This window comes from Ambystoma mexicanum, chromosome 2p (genome assembly GCF_040938575.1).
Source record: "Ambystoma mexicanum isolate Mex_15411 chromosome 2p, UKY_AmexF1_1, whole genome shotgun sequence".
In the NCBI taxonomy this organism is placed as follows: domain Eukaryota; kingdom Metazoa; phylum Chordata; class Amphibia; order Caudata; family Ambystomatidae; genus Ambystoma; species Ambystoma mexicanum.
In genome coordinates, this window is record NC_090923.1 from 732722031 (window position 1) to 732739643 (window position 17613).

General features: G+C 46.8%; 1 protein-coding gene across 5 annotated transcripts in view; it reads left to right on the forward strand.

The window, feature by feature from the left end:
• Positions 1 to 17613, forward strand: part of LOC138566730 (sodium/calcium exchanger 2-like) — a 1535489-nt gene that overhangs the window by 1506583 nt on the left and 11293 nt on the right. The gene's annotated exons all lie outside the window — the stretch shown is intronic.

A 17613-nucleotide genomic window follows, 5' to 3' on the forward strand; every position in this document is an offset into this window, starting at 1 on the left:
AGTGACAAGAACTCTCTTAAGTGTGCTGCACAAGGGAAATCAGTCTCACAACTGTTGTGGTTGATAGTTGTTTCCAGATCCACATACATTGCCAAACAAATGCTTCTTCTTAGATGTGTCTGAAAGTTGAGAAAGCCCATTTTTTTCCAAGTACTCCGGAGCACATTGGCTTTCTGGTGGGTTTAAGGATACTTTGTAATTTGACCCTAATTGCTTCCAGGCATGCATAGTGTGTGCTTCACTTCTTTATGGTTTTGACACATTTAAGTGCCACCTTGTGGCCAAAACAATGATACGGAGAAGAGATCGAAGAGCGAGGGTGTTGAGACTCAGCCCTTCTTCTTGAGCAAAGTACTTTTCCTTGGCCAGTCATTCACCACAGTCCTTTTCCTATCATCGTAGTTCTTCATTACAGCCCTTCCTTCTTTTCATAAGTCAATCGTCATCATAGTCCTCCTTCATTACAGTCCTTCTTCTTCATTGCAGTCCATCTACTTCACAGCCCTTTATCAGAGTCTTTCTCCTTCAACAGTCCTTTATCAAAGACCTTTGTCATCTCAATCCGTCCTTCTCCCACGTCACAGTCGTTTCTCTTCATCACAGCTCTTCTGCGGTGTTACTGTCCTTCTCTTTCCTCACATTCGTTCTCCATTACAGCCATTCTCCTTTGTTGTATTCTTTTGTCAAATACCTTCTCTTTTTCTTCATCATTTTCCTTCTTCACCATAGCCCTTCTTCCTTCTTTGTCATCGTCCTTCTCCTTCATAACATCCCTCCTCATTAATCACATTCCTTCTCCTTAATCATAGTCATTCTTCTTAGTCAGTCCTTTTCCTTCATAACTGTCCTTCCTGTTTTCCACAGTCCTTCTCCTTTGCCACAGTCCTTCTCGTTTGACAAAGTTCTTCACTGCAACCCTTCTTCATTTTAGTCCTTCTCTCTCATCACAATTCTTCTCTTTCATTATTGTCCCTTTCTCATATCACAGTACTTTATCACAGGCCTCCTCCAGTATAATGATTCTTCTGTATCAGTCTTTCTCATTCATCACAGTCCTTCATAAGTAATTAATCTTCATCCCACTCCTTCTCCTTCTTTGTCACATTCTTCCTTCACAGTCCATCATAGATCTCCTACTTCATAATGGTCCTCATCCATCATAGTCCCTCTTCTTCATCATAGTCCTCCCTCATTACAGTCCTCCTCCTTAATACCAGTCCTTCTCTTTCATAGTTCTCCTCCTTTGTCACAGTCCTTCTCCTTCATCACTGTCCTTCTTTGTTTGCAGGCCTTGGCACAGTCCTTCTCCATCATCAGTCTTTCCTCCTAGTGCTTCTTCTTCTTCACAGTCCTTAATCAGTCATCTCCTGCATTGCATTTCTTATCCATTTTCACAGTCCTTTGTCACAGTAGATCTCCTTGATAATAGTCATCCTTAGTTATAGTCATACATCACAATTCTTCTCCCTTGTCACAGCCCTTCTCCTTTATCATAGCCCTCTCCTTTATCATAGCCCTTCCCCTTTGTCACAGTCCTTCCCTTTCACCCTAGTCTGACTTTCTCAGGCTGAGTCTCTCAGCTCCTCACAGTCTCCCTCCCTCTGCCTCATATTTCTTTATCTACCTTTCATTAAATTCCCCATCCATATCTCTTGTTCAGTCTCACTTTCTCTTCTGCTATATCTTTATCTCATCACTATCACCACTTTATTGTGTAGCAGAAGCCATTGCAATATAATACAATACAAACTCATCATAGAAATGTACACTAAAAACATAATGGGTAGACCACAATACATAAAATAGGACATAACCATTCTATGATATGAGCAATACAAAGAAATAATCTTTCACTATGGGGAAAGGTTAATGCTTTAAAAATGTTGTCAACCCCTAAAATCAAATATGTCTTAAGTATGATTCCGCTAAATATTGGTACTAAATACTGGAATGAGTTGGATAGGCTTATCCAAGGTTTCTTGTGGGATAGGAAGCCATCTAGATTGAAGTTGTGGAAACTGCAATTACCTTTGGATAAAGGTGGGCTGGGGGTGCCGAACTTTAGGGCGTATCGTCTTGCCTATATTTGTATATGGTTAAATTCCTGACACTATTACCTGATGAGTGGGTTGTGGCAGAGATGAGTTATAATGGTCCTCTATTACCGAGGGCAATGTTGACCACAGAATCAAGAACAAGATGTGTGAAAGATCCGTTAACTGTCTGCCTGAGAAGGCCATGGGAAAAATTGACTAGATTACTGAATCTGAATGCATATAAAGATCCTGGGGCATCAATATGGATGAATCCTTCCGACCTTGGAGGGCCTGGTATTTCCCCATTCAGGGAACCCAGACCCTGTCCATCCCCATTCCCACGGGACCCGCTAAGGACGTCTGGTAAAACCAGGCACCTTTACTGGCACCATTAACCCCTTACCGCCCTCCTCGTAATGAGGCCCTATGACTCTTATGGGCCCATATCTGTAAGCTTTGCTTTTCTCGCATTAATGCCCAGCTTCTTAAGAACTGAGTAGGTTATGAATTGCTCTTTCCGCGTGAGTCAGTAGTTCAGCTGCATCTGCAAGCAGCAGTAGTGAAGTCCCCTGGCCACCCATCCTTGGTCTATCCAGTTGCTGGCCAACATGGCCATGTGATTCTAGGGTGGGAGCCAGCAAAAGCTCCTGTCTAATGGCCATTCCTGCAGAACATTGTCTCGCCAGTCTCCTTTCAGGCCATATCAGATGTTTGCTATATCACCATTGCATAGCATATCTAGTATCTACAGTTCCGCTTCCCTCAGGCCATCCCTCTTCAGTGACCTTCACAACTCCCGAGCTGAAGGCCGTGTTCAGACCTACGCCTCTCTTTCTCGTCATCTCACTGGGGAGTGTGGTGCTGGGCAGCATGGAAATAGTGCCAGAGAAGGCTACAAAAGAGTTGAAGGCTGAATGTAGAGTTTGTAAATGGGCTGAACCTAAAAAGCATACAATGTTATGTCATGTAGGCGAGTGTGACTCTGTTAGGCTGGAACACCACCCACCTCACCAAGCCTGCATATGGATCATTGCGCAGTGTTTCGGCATTTAGCAGCTAGGGTCTCGCTCGGCTAGAGGGTTTGAGGCGTGCGCGATACCTAAGCTCTGTTATTAAGTGTGAAACTGGCAGGCAAGTACTGAGTAGAGCAGCGGCCTCACATGTCCCAGAGGTAAATGGCAAGGCAGGAATGCAGCCAGAAATGGGCATGGTCATATGTTCTTCTCAAGATCTGAGTATGTCAGTTATAACTAGCTTGTTTACATGAATGCTGATGCCCTGATTGCATTGGAATGACTAGTAAACGGGCACTGGGTCTTGGTACAGCACAAAACGCTCTTCCTGCTGCAAAAATAAGCATTACGCAGTAGATGCCTTTGCAAGAAGGGCCTCATAGATCATGTAGGTCTGTATTCTCTTTTAGGGTGTTACAGTCCTACCTTTGGCCTTGTAGTAAATGGATTGATAGGGATTAATCAGTTTGGTTGTACATCATTTACAGGGCCCGCGGTTGTAACTTAAAGGTGTGCTGTAACGTTGATGATGCTGTGCTGGATGGCGCAGAAATCGATATCATTTTGTGGGCCTTAGTAGCAGGTTGTAAGCTCCAGGCTTCATGCCTCATCTCATTTAAAATGGTCGAAGTATTTAAGCAGCCAGCAGAGACCAACAGCTCATCTAATGCTAGTCACCTGATAACCGGCCCTTCCGCCTGCGTGTTCTTTGAGCTGGGTCCATTCTTCATTGGGCCAACAAGTCAATGCCTACAAATGTAAAATGCAATGAATGGCAGGAGCCAAGGCCTGTTCTGTATGGTGGCAATAGTTGTTGAGAATGTTTCAAAGCTGGCTTAGCACTGCATCCCAATCCTAACAGGGCATGACCATCATCGCTGGGTTTCATCATTAGGCCTGGGGTCTTTGAACACGAAACTCTTTCCTCTCTCTTTCGATAGCAGTCCAATATCCCCCATGCAGAGAATGCCCTCACAGACACGGAGCCGAGCTGGCACCCGCCCAATGTTCAGAGTGAGACAAATTACCACCCATCTGCTATCCGGCGCCCTATATCAAAGCATGTGTAAAGTGAGAATTAACATAAATTCCAATGCACACAATCTGTTATATTTATTCAATTAACTAATGCATGCGATTTATTTTATTTTTCATATAAAAGATATTGCAAAAGACACATCTGATTCTCAATGAATTTAGATGGAAAAGAGCCAAGCCGTATTGCACAATACATTGTTATGTGCATATTATACAATTCATGAATGCCAATCGTCTCATGTATTATGGTCTGTAGACCATTTCTGAAAGCTTTATATTAAAAGACGTTACAAAAAAACGAAACAGATTCTTAATGAGTTTAGATAGAAAAGCGCATATACGTGTTTTCTCAAGACAATATGAGAAAGGTACAGAAGAAGGAAACTAAAAATAACATCATTATAATCAGTATACTATTGATAACTTGTGCTGTTCCAGTAGGCTCGTGGAGGGGCATTTCTGCTCCTGCCACTTAACTCATTTCCTGGTGTGATTCTTATACCACATTCAGGGCACCCCTTCAGCATCACTGGCATCAGTTTCTTCTGTGAGTAGACTTTCCAGTGTGCTCTTCAAGGCCACATGTCTAATAGTAAAATAATGCTTGTCTTCTACCGAGCTATTCTCCCAAGTCCAGAGAGTTCCGCTGAATGAGTGATCCCGGGATCCTGCGCCTTTCCCCACCGCATACCTGCACTGTATGTCAAATATGGCCGCCATCCACGTGACATTGATTCCTATATATATACCGTGCCAGCATTTCCCGAAGCAGGAAAAGTGGGCCTTTGTTAGATAGGGGCTAGTTGCAGGGAGCGCTGCGCAGCAATAATTAAATGGACACAGAGCGTTGCCTTCACGCGTCTATCTTTATTCACCAACATACAGGAACTGAACTTCCCCGTGCCCCCGCCCTCCTGCGTCACTTCTCTTCCCCGTTACTCCCGCCCCTCGTTGCCATAACAACATCAACGTGACATCTCCCCCCTTTTTAAACAGTTCCCAGACTCTTCGCAACAGGCGGTGGTCTAGTGGGTTTCTAGTACATTTCCTCGATCCATCTGCGAGGTCTGTTCTGAGCCCTCTGTGGGCACCCCTGACTCGGCTCTGGCAATAGTCCGTTCACTGCACTTCTGCTTCCCACATCCTGCGCAGATTCATCTGAGTCTCACTGGTCTCCTTGATAGGGATCATCCGACTCATAGTCCAGGGGAGCCTGCACTCTTCCGCTTAAACATCTTGTCCCTGTCAGGGTAAGTTCCTTGAAATGGGACGAGTTCCTCGTGGCGGATCCTTCGGACCCTTGGGCGGTGACCATGGACCCCTACTTCTGAGTGACAAGCAGAGGTTCTTCCCTGAATACCGATGTGTGCCTATGTGTCAATGGTTGTCGGACTGCCACCACGTCTTCCACTTCTATGTGAGAGGCCTGTGCCCTCCTAGGGGTATAGGCGTATTCTTTCATTCGGGCTTTCACTGCTGCATCCCGCTCCTGCACCTCTGTGTCAAGCGCAGGGTTGGGGTTGGAAATCTCGGCCTGAGGAATGCATGTCTGGTTGTTTCGCCCAAACATTTCTGCCAGCGTCTTCCCTGTGGTGCTGTAGGGAGTCCCCCTGTAGTCTCATGAGCTGGTTGAGGACCTGTTCGTATGGCTGTCCCGTCAGCCGGGCGATCTGGAGGGCTCTTGAGATTCGCCATGAAGCGCTCTATCATCCCGTTGGCATGGGGCCATAGGGGAGTGATCTTCCTGTGACAGAATCCAAGGTATTCGGCGAACTGGGTGAACTGATGTCCACAGAATGGGGGTCCATTGTCCGTCTTGAGTACTTTAGGTACACCATGGGCTGAGAACATATGGTCCAATGCTGGGATAACGTGGTGGGCAGCAGTCGAGGATATGAGCCTGACATCGGGATACCGTGAGTACTCATCCATCACGGCCAGGACATACTTTCCTCCTTCAATAGGTCCAAAGAAGTTGCAAGGTCACCTTCAGTTTTTCTGGTGAGTGATTCCATGTTGACTCCTTCTGATGTGGTCTGGTGTATGAGGTATCTTAGGTACCTGTCAGCCACCGAGGGTTCGGGTACGCACTCCCCCCGTGTCCTCCTGGAGAGGAAGTCCACCGGAATTTCACCTTTTCCCGGCCTGTGGATGATGTCAAATGCATAGTCCTGCAGTCTCAGACTCCAGCGAGCGAATCGCGGCGGCATCTTAGCTTGAGGGTTGCCGTACAAAAATAACAGGGCTTGGTGGTCCGTGATGACTTGGAACGGCTTCCCATAGAGAAACAGGTGGAAATGTTTGCACGCCCATACGACGGCGAGCACCTTCTTTTTCCGCTTGAGTACGCCTGTTCCGTGGTGGACAGGCTGCGACTGGCATAGGCCACAATGTGTTTCTGAGAGGGGTCCTTTGGGTCGAGTTGCGCCAGGATGGCTCCTAGTCCGACTGGACTGACGTCAACGGTTAGTTTGGTTTTCCTGTTGGGATCATAGTATGACATGTTTTCTGCTTTCGCGACCCTTTCTCTTATTAGTTCAAAAGCCTTCTGGCAGTCGCTGGTCCATTCGAATTTTACATCCTGGTGGGTCAGGTATCTCAGTGCTTCGCTGACTGTTGCAAAGTCCCGGATATAGCAGTTGCAATAACTGGCCAGACCTAGAAATGACCGAAGTTCTGATACCGTAGTTGGAGCGGAAGTGTCATTTAGTGCTGCTACCGTATCTGGGTTAGGTGTCATGCCTGATTCCAAGAATACGTGTCCGAAGAACTTTAATGTGTTTTTGCGGAACTGACACTTATCCTTGTTTAGGGTGAGGTAGACGTCATGGAGGGCCTTGCATACCTTCATGAGGGTCTCGTCATGTTTGTTCACATCTGTTCCAAACACTAGTATGTCGTCGTAATTGAGGCAGTTGGAGATGTGCTTAATGATGTTATGTACTTCGGCCTGGAATGTTTCTGCTGCCGAGGACACCCCAAAGCTCAGCCTTTTATACATGAAGAGGCCAACATGCGTGACAAAGGTTGTTATGTTCCGGCTCTCGGGATGTAATACTAGCTGGTGGTAGCCTTTCTGCAGGTCGAGTTTGGAAAAGACCTTCAACCCGTTCAGTAGATGAATCATGTCTGTGATGCGGAGTGCGGGGTATCTCTCCCGTCGAATGGCTTGATTCGGGCGTTGCATGTCCACGCACAGTCTTATGGCTTCAGATCCCTTTTTGAGGACCGGGACAATTGGGGATACCCACGTGGTGGGTCCTGTGGCTCTTTCAATGATGTCCTGCTCCAGCAGATTCTGGAGCTCGTCCTCGACTTTTTTTTTTAATGTTGACAGGGATCCCGCGGTATGGTTGGGCTACGGGACGTACGGCATTGTCCACATGAATTTTTATTTGTCAATTCCTTTGAAAATCTTGGGATATAGGTTGTTTATCATCTCGACCGGGTTGATGTATTTGTGGACCATTATATTGTATAGAATGTGTATCAAACCCATGTCGGCTGCTGCCTTAAAACTTAGGACACAGCCACTGTCTGTCTCTGTGGCCAGTACGTAAATCGGTATCTTCATTTCGTGTCCCTTGCAGCGACACAAGCCATTGAATTGTCCCACGCACTTCAGGGGTGTCTTGGCTCCATATGCGTATATGTCAATGGTGGCCGGCTGTAGTTTGGGTCTCTAATGGAGGTCAGCGTATACTTTTTCACTTACTACGTTGACCGTGGCTCCGGTGTCTAAAAGGAATTCTGTTGGTCTCTCTTGTAGCTTGATGATGAGTGTTGGGCTATGCGTGGTTGCAGTGGGGTTGCCCAGGGCATACATATAAGCCTTTTTCTTTTGATCACTCCCTGACGAGCTTGGGTCGGAGTCGGTGGGGGACTGTTCCACCAGGTATCGTACATGGCGGCATGACCTGCGCTCGGGTCGTGTGCGCATTACAAACCGTCTTCTGTCTTTCCTTTTCTGTCGGTCCTCTCCTGAGTCTCTCGAGTCACCTGTGGGTTGATTCTGGGTGTTCGGGGTACTGGGGGTTGGGTTGTTGAGTGAGGAAGGGTTCTCCTTGGGTCAGTCTCTCCCTCGATCTCGGAATAGCCTGCACACGGCTTTGAAGTGTCCTTCTTCGCCACAGGAGGTGCAGCGTTGTCCGATTGCGGGGCATGATCCTTCGTGCGGGTATTCGAACCAGCATTTATAACAGAAGAGCTCTTCAGTTCTTTTCTCCAGTTGTAATCTGTTTAGGTTTTCCCTTAGGTGGTGTTTCCGAAGCTCTCTACTTGGGTGTCAATGGCTCTTTCAACTCTTGCTAGCGCTAGAATTTCCTCCAGCGTGCGAGATTTTCGGAGCAGTTTCCTGCGAAACGCCTGGGATTCGCATCCTGAGATGATTTGTGATCTCAGAGCTTCGGTGTTAGAGTAGTTCGCGAAGTCGCAGTGCTTTAACTTGGTGCGTAGTCGCATAACATAGGCATCCATGGTTTCCCTTTGGCCTGTTTGGTGCTGTGAAATAAGTGTCTTTCATAGTCTACATTAGTATGCAGTGCGAAGTACGTAGCAAGCGCATCTTTGAGGTCCTCGATTGAATCTATGGGGTCGGGGACATTTCGTCAATTATATCACCTGTGGACGATCCGACGGCTAGCTTCAGGAGGCACACTTGCCTGGCATCGGCTACCGGCCCTGTTGCTACCATGTAGCGGTCAAATTCTCTGATCCACTTGGTCCACCTCGGACCCATGTTGCTGGTGTCCGTCACATTGAAAGCACCTGGCATCTGGGCTGCCAGGGTGTCTGGCAGTTCATATGGCACGTGGTCTGGTGTGGGTGCCACTGGTGCTGGGGGACCATTCCCTTGAGCTTGTGCTCCTCGGCCATCATCTTGGCCCGACATTTTGTCTGGGGGTCATCACGCACCGACGGTGTGCGTTCCTCATTGTCCTCACTTCGTGATGGCTGCATTTGGGGCACAAGCACCATCCGTTGGATGTGGGTCCTCTGGCCTTTCCCCCTTTATGGGGCGTGGCGTCCCTCCTCACCCCCGTTGGATGACCGCCAAGATTGGCACGAGCACCATCAACAGTCTCACCAGCCCCTCTTGGGGTTTGCACCACCTTGTTCTGCAGTAGCGTGCTGGTTTGGGCTTTTGTGTGTGTCCATGGGGTCGAGTCCCTTGCCATAGGTTGCACGCGAGTGCTGTGTATTTCCCTCTCCCCTTTTAGGCTTGAAAACCCACGTGGTTTGCTCTGTGGGAACACGTGCACTGTGTTTTTTTTTTGTTTTTTGTTTCTTAATGGGCGAGGGGGCTTGCGCCGTTGTGGGGCATACGTGCGCAGCTTCGCGTGGCCCCTCCTCACTCGTGTTCACAGTCGCGGCCCAGGCCACGTGTGATGGCTGGTGTCAGCTAAGCGGGCCTGCGCCTCCTCGCGCACCGCTCTCACCTGGATTCTGGCATCGGGCTGCCTTGCGCTCTTACGCGGGCCGCTCTACCTGCAGTGGTGCCCACCTCGTCGCCATTGTTAGATCAGGGCTCGTTGCAGGGAGTGCTGCACAGCAATAATTAAACGGACACAGAGCGTTGCCTTCACGCGTCTATCTTTATTCACCAACAGACAGAAACAGAACTTCCCGGTGCCCCGCGCCCTCCTGCGTCACTTCCCTTCCCCGTTACTCCCGCCCCCCGTTGCCATAACGACGTCAACATGACAGCCTTGTCTACAAGAGTCAATCTACTGGGTATGGGTGGGGCTTCTGGATACCTCATGCAGAGTGTTGGAGTGTGCACTTGGGGTGGCTGTGCGGGGAATGATTCGGAATGTGGGTACAGAATGCCTTTATTCTATGCCTTACGGCATCGTGTACAGCGAGGCTGTATGTAGAACAGTTCTGCTTTTTGGAGTGACGCAAAGAGCCAGAGGGATAAGCAAATAAATACTTTTTGAACTTGGAACCACATGCACATTTTTTCTCAATTAATTAACTTTCAGAATCTGCTGTCTGACTTGTTTCTTTTTCACAAATGGCATCGTGTGTTGGTAAAAGTGACTGCTTTGCAAAGGGGAATAGTTAGACTCCCATTGCCATAGTCAATAGATTTGTCTTTTGTGTAGGCATTGTACAGCCTTCTGGCACCCATGCTCCACACCAGTGACGGTGCCCTCTCAGATCGTGTGTACCCATATGCATGTCGTATTTTCACAGCTGTCTTGATGCCGGCACTGCGAGACAGCAAGAATGTTGTACCCGCTAAGGCTGTTTTCAGGGGGGGTGGACCTGTCCTCCACCTCTGCCTCATTGAGAATGCACCCATAGCATTCTACGGTGTGTTTTTATTCTTTCAGTGCACCGCTTTGCATGCAGAAGGGTGGCAGCAGTTGGCACAGTGGCTGCTCCTCTACCAATCAGCAAAACCTCAAAAGGTCCACATCTGGAAACGCAGGTGCATTTCTCTCGTAGGCTTCTGGTGGAGGTCACATCCCCTTTCCACCTTTGCTGAAAGGCATGGCCCTCACTGGAGACCCTCAGTTGTTTCTTTCCCTCAGGCCCAGGGACTGAGAGGGTTTTGGCTTTTAAACCCCATTGTAGTTTTAATCATATGAACTGGAAGAGAAGAAATCATTGTAATTCGTGTAGCCTTCTGGCAAATATAAGTGGAGGGCCTGTGCCCTTATGCAAATCTGGCTCTGATGTGTCTCTGCTTTTTTCTCACAAAGCTTGCATCCCTTGTGTGGCACTCAAGCCTGTGGTCATTTGATACTGCTTCTGCGCTAGGATAACACTGCACCCACTCAGAAATCTCCAGCCAATGGGAAGACCCCCAAGAGATGCAGGAGGAGAGACCATAAGCTTGTCCCGACACCAAAGTCGTCAAGGGCCGTTGGGGCAAGTGTATCGGTCAAGCGCCACATCCACGCTTTGCAGACGTTCATTGGAGAACCCGTGCGCCACACAGCAGATCCACAATGCTTCTCGTGCTGTCGGTACCAGTGAAGTCCATGATAGCACTATATACTCCCGCAGCCAATTCTCTTCGATTGCCCCACCTCGTAAGCTTCAAATATCAAAGCTTGCTCAACTGAAGCCGCGTGAGCGCTGCCATACAGAATTTCCTGTCCGCTGCCTACTGTTGCCTAGAACTTCCTCGATGGTCTTGGTGGTCTACTGGCTGCTTTCATAGCCTGTGGACTTGGACAGCTGAAGGGTATATCAACGCTTGCTCAACTGAAGCCGCGTGAGTGCTGCCGTACAGAATTTCCTGTCCGCTGCCTGCTGTTGCCTAGAACTTCCTCGATGTTCTTGGTGGTCTACTGGCTGCTTTCATAGCCTGTGGACTTGGACAGCTGAAGGGTAGCTTAAGGGGTATCCTTTGCTTTGCAGACTGGGGGTCGTTCTCATGGTACCCTAAAAGATTTCGATCAAACTGCCCTTTCACCTCCTCCCACAACTTTAGGGGCACATGTCACTGCAACCTGGTTCCTGACTACCACATTTAGTATACGGATGAATACCACTTCAAGTATTCGGCCGAAGGAGATTTTATTTCAAAATCATGTTCCAAACTTGAAAAACAATTAAATCACTATTGGAATTGTGTTCCCCTATTCCATGTATTTCTCTTTATTTTAATAAACATACCTTAATTTCAAGCATACAAGGCAGGAAAGTATAGATGAACAAAAATGCAGAGACCAAATGTACAGTATTTGCAAAACCAATGCTAATCAGAATGGTCGGCATCACAAATGCAAAGTGCTAGGCTGCAATGCACAAAATGGATATTGCGTTTTGTATTTGCCATTGCAAATCACACACATTGCAATCTCTTGCGAGTTGGAAGTAAGCTTGGGTTTAAAGTGAGTTGTGAACCTTCCCTGCAGCTCACATACACACATTTGCACTCTTGCATGATCCAAGTAAAGTGTACATGTTGTCACAATATATTATGCAGCACAAGCAAGTCAGGGACCTTTTTTCCCCTGCAATGAGTGGGCGCACAATTAAACCGCTTTTTATTCTTACAATCCCCAAATGTTTTTTAAGGAGGCCTCCAACCCGTCTCGCAGCCAACGTCCACCAGCACCCTCTGTCCCAATAGACCAGGAACCAGGCCGATGTGTTGTCAATGAATACTTTATTAATTTATTATTTTGATATCAAATCAGAACACATAGATGACAGCAGCCACTATTGATGTGGCAACACAAATGCACAGACTTCTAGAAAGTAACCAGGTTAAAAGATACTGTGATGCCACTCCTATTTTGTTTCATGAAAACCAATGCAAAACAATTCCACTCAAATGATTGCAGGAAGGTTAAGCACTCCCCACGCGCCATCATCCCAGACCCATCACACCCTCAAAACTTAAACACAGCATCAAACTCCCCCACGTCAATGGGAACATCTGCATAGGCATTTGCTCTGATTCTTGGATCCTTCAGCGTGCATAACTTAAACTTCTCTCTCCACCTTGCTATGTTGAGTAATGTGTAATCCGCACCACTGTCGACCAACATTGGCACCACTACCCCATTTGGCCAAATGCCTGCATGAGGCTTCTTCCTTCAAGGACCATCCGATACTTCACTCACAGATAACACCACCTCCTTTCCTTCAGCATTGTCCTCCAACAATCCAAAAACCAGTCACTTCACATTTTGCTGCAGACTGATCCCTGAAATTCCTGCAGCACCTGGCTGGGTGCCCTTTGCTCCCGCAATCTCCAGATATAATGTGTACTGCGACACACTTCTTATCATTGTCCAGGTGGGCCATGCTTCCACAACAATAGCATCTTTTTGGAGCTCTGCCTCTTCCATCTCCCTTGGATGTCCAAGACTGTACGTCCCTTTTGACAGTCTTGCTTCCCTCCTTACTGGATGTATTCTTTTGCTCACATTATTTCCTTCCATACTTTCCTCCTTACTGGGTGTATTACTTTGCTCACAGTATTTCCTTCCATACTTTACTCCTTACTGGGTGTATTCCTTTGCTCACAGTATTTCCTTCCATACTTTCCTCCTTACTGGGTGTATTCCTTTGCTCACAGTATTTTCTTCCATACTATCCTCCTTACTGTGTGCATTCCTTTGCTCACAGTATTTCCTTCCATACTTTCCTCCTTACTCGGTTTATTACTTTGCTCACAGTATTTCCTCCCATAGCCAATCTTGGAGGCAGCACCCATCTGTGCATCCAACTTGTTGATGGCACCATCTTTTGCTCCTTCATGCAGCTTTCTGTGTGCTCAGTGCTTTTTGCTACCTCTATTGCTCTATCTAGGGTTGGATCCTTCTCCCTCCAAAGCTCCTCGCGCACTTTGTTATTGAAGCACCTAATCACCAGCTGGTTTAGGATGTGCTCCTCTTGAACGTGTCCAAAACAGCGCTTGACGGCTAATGCTCTGAGAGCTGTGATGAATTTTTATTTTCATACACTTAATAGAGTTTTTTTTCTAATTTGCTATGCTCACTTTGAATTGTCCCAGTTCACTCGATTCAGCAGGTTCTGAGTATGTCAGTCCTGGCTGGTCGGCCCAAGGCAATGAAATAGCAGAGTATCCTTGCGCTCATTGGAGTGTATGGGGCCAAACACAGCCATGATGTATTTGGTAAATCCCTCTTTCCATGCTGTCCATTTGATGGCGGGTTCCCTCGGCGTAGGCAGATATAATAGGGGCCAGGGAACTTTTGTCATGCTTAGTATCCATTTCTAGTGGGATTATTAATGCCTGCCTGCAACCCTTCTGTACTTCAGCAACTTTCTTGCCTTAAAAGTGCACCTTTGTCATGTGCGCCTTCCATCTACTGTGGTTGACGGCTGCCCTGCCTTGGTTGCGGCATCCAAGTGTTGGCTAGGCAGTGAGCCTTCCAGCATTCCACCTGCTGCGGCTCAAGGGGGCAATGTCTTTTTTTTGGCATCCAAGCGGTTGGTAGACAAGGAGCGTGTGACGCTCTGTGCAAGAGTTCCCCTTTCACGCAGAGAGCGACACGCGGCTTAGCACAAGCCCCAAACGATAAGGAAATACTTGCTCTTCAAGGGCCCTAGACAATGCAGTCCCCATCGCAGCCACCTCAAGCACCTTATAGTCAGACCAGTCCTCTGCACTACCCTGCACTACCCTGGCTGCGCAGTCCTGGTGCAAGATCCAGCACTGCACGATCCACATTGCTTGATCAGTGCTGAACCTCCAGTGTTGTAGACCTTCCTGCACACGTGGATGCTGGTCATTGCTGCTCCAGTGACTCAAGGCTAGCTTTTAAGATCGGCTTGGCAGATTCAACAGTGAGTTGACATCTTTTATTGAATATACAAGATAATGGGCCTTATTACGGGCCTGGTGGTAACCCTGCAAGTGCTACCGGCGGGTTGCTGCTATATCCGTTAAGATTACTGGCACCTGACTTCCCGGCTATTCTAAGTCTGCCGGTTAGGAAGTCAGGCGCCAGAAATGTCATTAGTCATTAGTCCCTATTCCCATAGAGCCCCATAGGACTCTGTGGGAATGGGGACACGGGAGCACCAGCACCATTGATAACAGTGCCAGTGCTCCTGTGAAAACTCAGGGGGCGGGTGCTATCCCGCCCGGCAGGCAGAGTTGTAGTGTGCCGGACCAGAAACAACGGTAAGCTTACCGGCACCGTTATTTTGGGACCGGCACACTTATGAGGCCCAATGTCTTCTCCTAAATTGCAACATCCCTACTGGACCGCCTTCTACTTCTCAACCGTCCTCCTTCCTCCCAGTCCACATTCCATTATCTACATTCTTCCCTTCTGGAACGTCCACGTGATGTGATCTCATTTCTGTCACCGGGCCCATCTCGAAGTGTGGCAGGAATGTGATAACACAGTCCTACTGTGGTGACAGACCAGAGAACTGAATAACCTCAGTCCTTTAAGATAAGTGGCGATACCCTGGAGATGGATGGGGATGAAGATTTTATTCATACATAAATAATCAAAACGACTCAGGTAGTTGGCAAAAAAGGATAACTGTTTTATTTTCAATTGTCTAAAACAGGGAGTAACGAACATCAACAAATTCACTCGATCCTCTTACTCAACTAATTTTGTCAAAAAAGGAGCTCATATATCAAAAACTCGTCATCATTGACACTGACCTACGTTACTACCAATGTCATCCTACATGGCAAACTACAAAAACCTACAATTAACTGTGATAGGCTCTTAATGAACATCTAAATATATGATCCATAGTAAACCTAAAAAGTGTGAATATGTGATTGGCTACTTATCATCAGGTGAGGCAACTGAGACCTCCCTCTAAAATGACCACTTATGAACGTCACTAAATATACAACGTCCCATTGGCTGCACAACTATAGGACCCTTTAATCACGCGGTCCCCTACAATTGGTTGGCACTCTAACCTTCATCAGTACTTTTCCACCTACGTTAGCAGCACGCAGGCTGGCTTTCCAGGTGCTGGGGAGCTCGTCTTAACCCCAGATTCCCACCAATTAGCATATCAATCTATCATCACCTCAGTGGGCAGCATAGTCAATTAGGCTTTGAAGCTCACCCTTGAGTTTGTTCTGTACTGTGGAGAATCAGGGGAGTGAAGGCATGCTCTGCCCTCATGCGTAGGTGTGAGCATCTTGCTCGTCCAACTTATTCCTTCCACATGACTGAAGACCATGATTTAGAGCTTTCACTGTCTTTAACATACTATTTTTTTAATAACCTTCTGACGTCTTCTTGGTTTGTCAATGTCCTTTGAACAGTAATTTTCTTCTTTTCCATGATTTGTATCCAATGTTAGTTAACTTCAGCCTGATAAAACCTTGGCTTGGCTTCATTGCTCCTCCAACCTCGCCTTTCCGAGATTCACTTGATGATTCATTTGTTTTCTTACTGTGACACACTAGAAATGAGGCCTTCTCTCTAAATTCCAGCACTGCTATAATATGTAGTGGATACACCCGTCCTTTACTCTTTATGCATATATGTATATATGTTGGTGGATGCCGCGATCTATTCACTATAAAGCTAGCCTCAGGATTACTTAATCTGCTTGCGTTTCTTTTGCAGCTGTGCACGTGTGAACTGACTTGATATCTCTACCAGTTCTGTGGCATAAGCTTCTACACCTTGATCCCAAGATGTCACTTATCCTTGATATTTTCCTGATGCTTTATAGACTATCTGCATTTTCCAGTCTCTGCATCCTTTCCATGTACGTCAGCTCAGCTCTGTGTGACGTCACCATTCGTCTTGGTCATTCATTTGCTCTGCTTCTTCATGGATTTCATTCAAACTACCATCATATTATCAGGTACGATTTCCTCAATGGGAACCTTGCCTCCAGGATTTTCGTGGGTATCGGTATTTTTACTGGTACCGCACGGTTTTCTCATCCAGGCTCCCAACATAAAGGCAATATGGGTGAGGTAGTAGAGGTGGGGGTACTTGGCTCCTCCTCTACACCGGTTCAAAAATCACATGCCCATTCCTGATAGCTGGAGCACAAAGTTAGAGCAGGCAGAGGTTACTTAGCTGTGCCTCTCACTCAAATTATAATAACTGTGTCCCCTAGTCAGCCTGGGGGCATGTTAAACTATGAATATAAGCCATGCCTGGCTATGGCACAGTGGCTACTAGAGTAAAACAATTATGCAGCCACAGTAATTTGATATCACAACAGTGTCAGCTTGGTAAGCAGTACTCAGCTGTGACAGGGGTGTTTACTAGCTGTCTGGTGTGGGTGTATCCATGTCAGCCTTGTGTGAAAATGGCCAGGAAGCGGCCTTTTGTACCTGCTAAATTTAAAACCTAAGAATTGTCATTGGCTCTCAGATGAACATGAAGGCTCACACTAATTGCATCATCTGTTCCTCAATTAATTACGTGGTTCAGGCTTGTTTTGCAGCAAGATCAGCTAGCCACGATATCCAAGGCCATTGTGGTTTCAAAAGTTGAGTATTGCACGTCACCTTATATTGGAGCCCCTATGGCTTTATCACCACTCCAGGTACTTTGCCCAAACAATATTCATTGCACCATCTCAAGGCTTGTATTGGCATGCATAACGTTCAAGATAGCCTCCTTTGTATACAAAATCCTCTATGGAAATTCTCCTAAATAGGTTTAACTTAAAAAAACGGTGTGATGTAAAACAAAATGTAATCACCATATCCCTGTCAGGATTTGCTGATATTGTACAGTTGCCAGGTTGGTAGCGCTAAGGTTTAAACCTAAGCAAGGCCGGAGGACAAACCTTCACAGTAAAGGATGCTAACATTTCGAATGGCTTCCTTCTGTCTTCCAGACATGAACATCCTTTGCCACAATTTAGGGAACGGTCAAAAAGGTTTCCACTTCAATTAGAAAATTAACTATCCTTTCACACACCTTGTATTCTGTTATGTTTAATTCACTCGCTATTCAACCAGACAACATCAGAACATCTTGCTCCCCAAAGTCCAGCACGCCATATAACATCTTTTAATCTGCCATAACATACCATCTCCTCTTTGACTACAGGTCTTCTAAAGGTCAGGTAAGAAA